The 6,433-nt window shown below is 33.1% G+C and overlaps 1 long non-coding RNA gene across 9 annotated transcripts; it reads right to left on the bottom strand.

Annotated features, from left to right (window-relative positions):
• Window positions 1–1,004: 1,004 nt before the first annotated feature.
• On the bottom strand, window positions 1,005–5,316 carry LOC145169460 (uncharacterized). 9 transcript variants are annotated; one of them, XR_013742494.1, is made up of 9 exons: window positions 5,107–5,316; window positions 4,375–5,017; window positions 4,106–4,211; window positions 3,423–3,533; window positions 3,259–3,334; window positions 3,145–3,191; window positions 3,004–3,049; window positions 2,539–2,666; window positions 1,005–1,282 (listed from the first exon to the last, which is right to left on the bottom strand). It is a non-coding gene; the product is annotated as an uncharacterized LOC145169460 (long non-coding RNA). The 9 variants fall into 9 exon arrangements; XR_013742491.1 differs by having other exon boundaries at window positions 1,005–1,114; window positions 1,197–1,282; window positions 4,375–5,314; XR_013742493.1 differs by having other exon boundaries at window positions 4,375–4,583; window positions 4,718–5,314.
• Window positions 5,317–6,433: the final 1,117 nt, after the last annotated feature.

The raw sequence follows: 6,433 nt of genomic DNA, 5'->3' as shown, positions 1-6,433 counted from the left end.
CGAACTTTTTTTTCGAAAAATGTAAGTGAGTTTTTTTCGAAAAAAAAAAGTTCGTTTTTTATATATATCATCATGGATCTCTATTGAAAGAGGACGAAAAATCGTGAACAACGTTATATTCGGTTTTTTTTCGATAAAAAACTTGGCCTAAAAAAAATTTTAAATGAAAAAAAGAAAGTGGGTTTTGTTAAAATCCGGTATATGTGCGTCAATTATAAAATTTTACAACTCTTCCTTTTGTCGTTGATCACTTTAAATTCCGACGCTTTTGATTGGTTCCTTGATTAATAATGGTTGTCTATTGAACTTTTCCATATATATATATATATATATATATATATATATATATATATATATATATATATAATCATGAATTCTAGAGGTACGTTCTTGTCCATAGAGTCAATAGTTACTTAGAATGGACTTAAATAAAATTCTAGGGCATTCTACTAACATCTTGTGGCGACGTAAATTGTTCGTTAAACTGATATTTTCTTAATAGTCTAGTACTCGAAATGAAATCAGTGTGAAATATGAAACAATACTACCAAAATATAACTTTAGTGTTATTTTGACTCACATGAGTTTAAATATGTGTTGAATTCTATTGTAATTAATTTGGACTTACAAGATTAGGTGTTTAGTTTCACTCTCATGCAATGAGATCGTAAGTATTGTAGGAATGCTTTCAAAAGTTAATAAAATGCTATTGAAACTAACTTGTGAATTGAATACTGATAAAAATAATCTGAATATTCTTGAACTGACATCAAGTTGAAATCGACGTTAATTGTAAGCTGGTAATTATGAGTTGGTTGGCTTACTGACATGCTAGTATCTGATATATATATATATATATATATATATATATATATATATATATATATATATATATATATATATATACTAGTGAATTCAAAAGGACCGTGCTGAGCACGGCCCACGAAGGCTAATTTCTGAAATTTAAAAATGATATGTAATATATGGTCTTAAAAGGTTTCAAATGAGTTAAATTATGTTGATTAAAGAAATGAAAGTAGCATGTTATAATGCATAAGTAGTGAAATAAAAAAACAAATACTAATCGATATCATCATCTTTAATCTAACCAGGCCTGTGAAGGAAGCAACAACAGTTGAATTATGGAAGAGTGACTCGAACTATAAATCTGCCATAACCAAACCAACAACTCTTACCTCCAGAACTTTCAGGTTCAGGTAAATAACAAAAGTAAGTTGCCATTATTGCATCTAACCCATTAATAGAACACAAAAATAAACACCTGCAACCAGTTGAACAAATAAATAATATGGAAGCAAGTATAAAACGACAAAACACCAGTTGGATAGCTTGTACAATCTCACATGAAAGGAAGCCATATTGATGACACTACAAAAGAAAGTATTTAAAAAAATGCATTGATTCTCTTCTTTTTTAGTCATTCATGAATATATGACCTGGTAGCTTTTTCTTCAAACCAAATGCATAGTTGAATTCCTCTCCTACATTCACTTACCACACAGTCACTTCCAATATTTTGTTTTTATTTCACGTTCCAACACTAAAATTTCAAATCAAAACTTAAGTCACATGCTAAAGCATAAATCATATATTTTTAGAATTAATATTTAAAAACATATCTTCATTCATGTATTCGACTAAATAAGAGCTCCATTGGTTATCCAAGAAAAGAAGGTGAATATGAAAATCCGTAAAAAAGTATAATCAAACAAATTGAAAGATGAGCTTCCATGATTGTCATTTATAAGTAATGAGTGGAACTTTATTTTATTATCGATAATAGGGACATATTTAAATTTATTTATCCATAACTTGTTGAAGCTAGAATCAGTGGAGTAAGCTATAAGAACAACATGTTTGTTAATGATAATCATATACTGTGATGTCCGTTGGCTCATCAAAGCATAGCAAACATCCAGTTGAAACCTACTATAAAAAAATATATTTTCAAGTTTTTCTCACAAAGTTTTCTCTTACAATTTTGTCCTTATTTGATGTTCTTGTAACGGTTTTGATCCTTGTTCGAAGTAAAAGAAATAATTTTGGTCAAATAGAATAGCAAATTTTTACAATTTGGATAGTTTAGTGTTCTTTTACTATTTTCTATTATGTTGTTTGTTTGTGATCGCAATTGTAGTTCATAAGTCAATAGCAATGAGAATCTACAAATGATAAACTTTTTTATACCAAATTCCTAGCCTCGTTACTTGTTTTTCAACACTATGCTTATCAAGTGAACTATAACTCTTTACAGGCTTAGGTATAATGACTTGATATGAAAAAAAGGTGAAGTATATGCTATAATTGGCTATAATTTAAAATAATGAAAAAGATTGAGAATGCAATGATATAATGGAAAGAAATGAAAGCAAGTGGTTATTCCTTGCGATTAAAACATTGTATCTGGTAAACGGAAGATTGAAAGTAAATGTGTTATTGTAATGGAAAGATTTGAAAGTAAGTTGCTATTTGAATGATGTAAATTGCTATTTCTTGCGATTAGCCGTTTATTATTACCTCGTCTTTACTAAACCCATCTTGCTCATTTCCAGTTGGTGTTCATTAATAGCATTGGTATGAGACCAGGTGGTGGAAGGTTGGTTTGAGCTCATTCCCAGTGGAATTAGTTTGCTGCCCCATGAACACTACATTACATACATAAAAAATAAATAAATAATAAATAATTATGGAAAACTTAAATGGAATTTACTATTTTTTTTTATTGAAATCTAATTTGTTCCTAATCCAATTAAGTTCCACGCTAATTTGTTCATGATAAATTGAAATTTCAAATCAATAATGTCCAACGATGATTCATCTTAGTAGTAATTTGGAGAAGAAGTGTCAAAAAATTCAAAATTTAAAATTAATAAAAGGAAGAGACTGATGGACTTCATCAAAGTAACAAAATAGATGAAATTTTTTTAAAGAAACCTAAACAAAAAAAAAAGAAAAAAAAAAACAAGAGGAAAAAAGATATACCTTTCATGACCGGCTCTGTCGTAAATCTTAGCCTTGATGAGCTTTGCTATCAAACAGTCAAAACAAAATGAAGGGGATTTGTTAAAGGATTTTAGCTGACCATTTATCAATCAAAAATACAAAAAATAAAAACCATATTACCTAATCACAAATCGAAAATCTTTAATCAAATTCCTTGTAACATCAACCTGTGAAAAAAATTCAATTAGTTTAGAAAACCCTTCAATCTCTTCTACTTTTAAAAAATAAACTCACCTTCAAATCTTCAATTAATGTATGTTGGAGAAAAAAAGCAGGATGCGGAATCAACCTCACCTTCAATCAATCGAATCTGTTAGGGTTGCCAATCCAAAAGAAGACCGTTAAACATTACCCACTGAAAGAATGAAGGATATGAGACTTAATTAGTGTTCTAGTACCTTTACATGTCAAGTGCGGCCTGCTCCAATCTTCCACTATAAAGATGATGCATAATACCCATATAATTGATTGTCACCAACAGCCCCTGAGTTGACTCTGCTGCAAAAAACCTATCAAATAAAAACTCAATCTCAGTAAGTAACAGATGATACTTTGAAAACTAATTTGAATGAAAACCCATAGTGTGTGCTGCAATCAACAAATTAGAAAGAAATCAACAGAGAAGGGTAGTAGGTAGGAAGTGTTGAGCTGGGGGAAAGGTTTTAAACCCAGCACCTTTCCAGTCTCCCCCATGTGGATATATCATATATCTCAACTCAAGAGTTGAAATTAGATTCATTGTCCTCAGGTTGAGGTCTTAACATACTTGTTAGAATATCCTGTTTCCTCATGATTAAGTTCTGCCTAGTGATGAATACTTTGAAAACATGATTGCTAACATGATTTGTACATCTTACAACAACAATTTCATCATGATAACTTCTTCATGTAAAACGTATTCAAAATGGTGTAGAGAGTAGATGAACTAATATCATTAGATTAAAAGAAAAAACTTTCAAAAGAGAGAGCTCATAATAGGAAGAAATGAAATTAGGGTTCAAGCCCTATACCTCGATTCCAGATTAACATTCATTTAGACAAACAAAAAATAATAGAGTTTTAATTTGGAGTTCAAATTTACCTTTTTAGCAACATACGATACGAGGCAGTATCCCCCCTTTTGCTTTCAACCCATGAAGAAAGAACAGATCCTTGAGGAGTAAGGAAAGGATTAAATTGAAGCTCATCTGCAGACAAAACGAAAAACTAATCAAAATAAATGAAGATGTTTGGAGCGGTGAGCAATCAAACGAAGTGGCTATAATTTCAAGAAAAAAGAAAAATACGCATAAACCTTATCAAAATATACCTACCGAGTAATCCTAAAAAAATAACATGTGAAATTATAACCTTAATTACAGAATAACCATGGAGTCGGCGTGAAGAGGAAGTCAACAGGGTGAGTCGACCAAAATGAAGGGGAAGTGGCGTTTAATGGGAATCCAAGAGTGGCAAGCAGCTTTAATATTGAAGTCTACTACGCAAATGAACTGCACTCCTTTAATATTGAAGTCGCGAGCCTTAGCTTGACGTCAGGATGACTGGAAGCAAGCAGGCAACTATCATACCATGAGGGAGGCGTGCAGAGGTGGAATTGATTTTCCGAAGTGGATGAGCATGGATTTTCAGAAGCTTATGTACAAAACCAAAACAATAATTGCAGTTTTTTTAAAATAAACAGAGAGAAACCTACCTGTGATTGGGAAAGAGAAATAGCAATTCAAAATTAGGTTCTGAATCCACAGAGAAGCTTGAAAGCAGATGTCCCAGATACGGTGGGTGGAAAGTGCGCGATCATGAGAATCTCACCAACCCATATCAACAAATAAGTTATGCGGTCTCCCAGATACGATTTCTTTTGGAATCGTAGATACAAACGAAGAAATTATGTTTTTACTTGATTTAGGGCTTTTGCTCTTTACAGTGGGATGGATAATTAAACTGGTTCCCAAGCGACGTTAAGGTCGGTATTACCTTATTTTGGGAGAGTCATCTGCAATCAAGGAGAGGTGTCAATTAAAAGGGGTCCAACAGTGGCAATCAGCATCGGGAGAAACAACACCGCCAATAAGGAAAACCCACGACCAAGTCTTCTTCCTCATGGTGATGTCAGGCTGACCGGAAGCAAGCACCAAGGCATCATTCATCAGCAGCCAAACGACGCCGTTTCTTCAATCCCAGTGTATCGTCATGCTATTTTGGGCGGAAAGGATTTTAAGCACACAAAGAGGCGGCTTAGCTCAAGGTGACAGATGGATGAGGGTGGCAGTGGGGACGCTTCTCATAGACCGATAGACGTGGACTCTTTAATATTTCACAAAAGGGTTTCACACACACACATATATATATATATATATATATATATATATATATATATATATATATATATATATATATATATATAGGAGTAGGATCAAATGAGAACACCTAAAAGGTTGAGAACGCGAGAACAGATCTGGATCGATTAAATATTTAAATCTAAGGTTATTATTAAAGGGACGATTTATGAAAAATTCTAAAACTGTTGGCATTAAAGTGTAACATTTAAATGATCAGAAGGGCATAATAGGAATTGCAACTTTACCTATTTTCTATAATTTCTCACTCTCTCACCTATTTCCTTTCATCTTCCCGTATCTATATGTCCCCCTCTCTAGGGTTTCTAATGCCGCCTCCTTCTTAGAAACCTCTTTCTCACATTTCTCAATCGTCGGCTCAACTCGTCCTATACACGCCTCCGAAGACCGGTTCCCTATTCGTTACTTCGTCGGTGATCCCATTGATTTCTACTCACCGGCACAACCTCGCCTCCACTCCGGCGCAACAAGGCAGCGACAACTCAGGTAACCGGTTCCTGTTCGCTTCTTCGTCAATGATTTCATTGATTTCTACTCACCGGCGCAACCTCGCCTCCACTCCGGCGCAGCAAGGCAGTGACGACTCAGGTAAGTTTCGATTCCTTGCCATTGTTGGGTGGTCATAAGTGATTGCAAAGGAATAGAGAAAGCAACACCCATCTCTTTTGTTTGAACATTATTTGCTTTGTGGATTACGACCATTTGACAACACCGAACCAAACCAACCCTCTTTTTTTTCAACCCTTTTTCTCAGTATCGCATCTTTACTTGGTTGTGTTATCAACCTTGTGAAAATCTTGGTTGCAAGTGGAGAACCTGATCATGAATTATAAATATTTGATTGTTGGTTGTATTTTGTTATGGAAATTTAAAGTTATTAATACGATCAATTGGATTCACTATTGATTGTATATATTCCATTACTGTTTCAACATGATTCATTTCTGAATAGAGTTTTTTTATTGATTGTATATCTTCCATTACCGCTTGTAACATGATTCATTTCTGAATAGAGTTTTTTTTTTGTGATTTTTTTAATATAAATTTGTTTT

Source organism: Lactuca virosa, chromosome 4 (assembly GCF_052849685.1).
Source record: "Lactuca virosa cultivar CGN04683 chromosome 4, Lactuca_virosa_CGN04683_v6, whole genome shotgun sequence".
NCBI lineage: Eukaryota > Viridiplantae > Streptophyta > Magnoliopsida > Asterales > Asteraceae > Lactuca > Lactuca virosa.
Note: the sequence above shows the minus strand (reverse complement) of the source record. Positions and strands in the feature narration are given on the sequence as shown.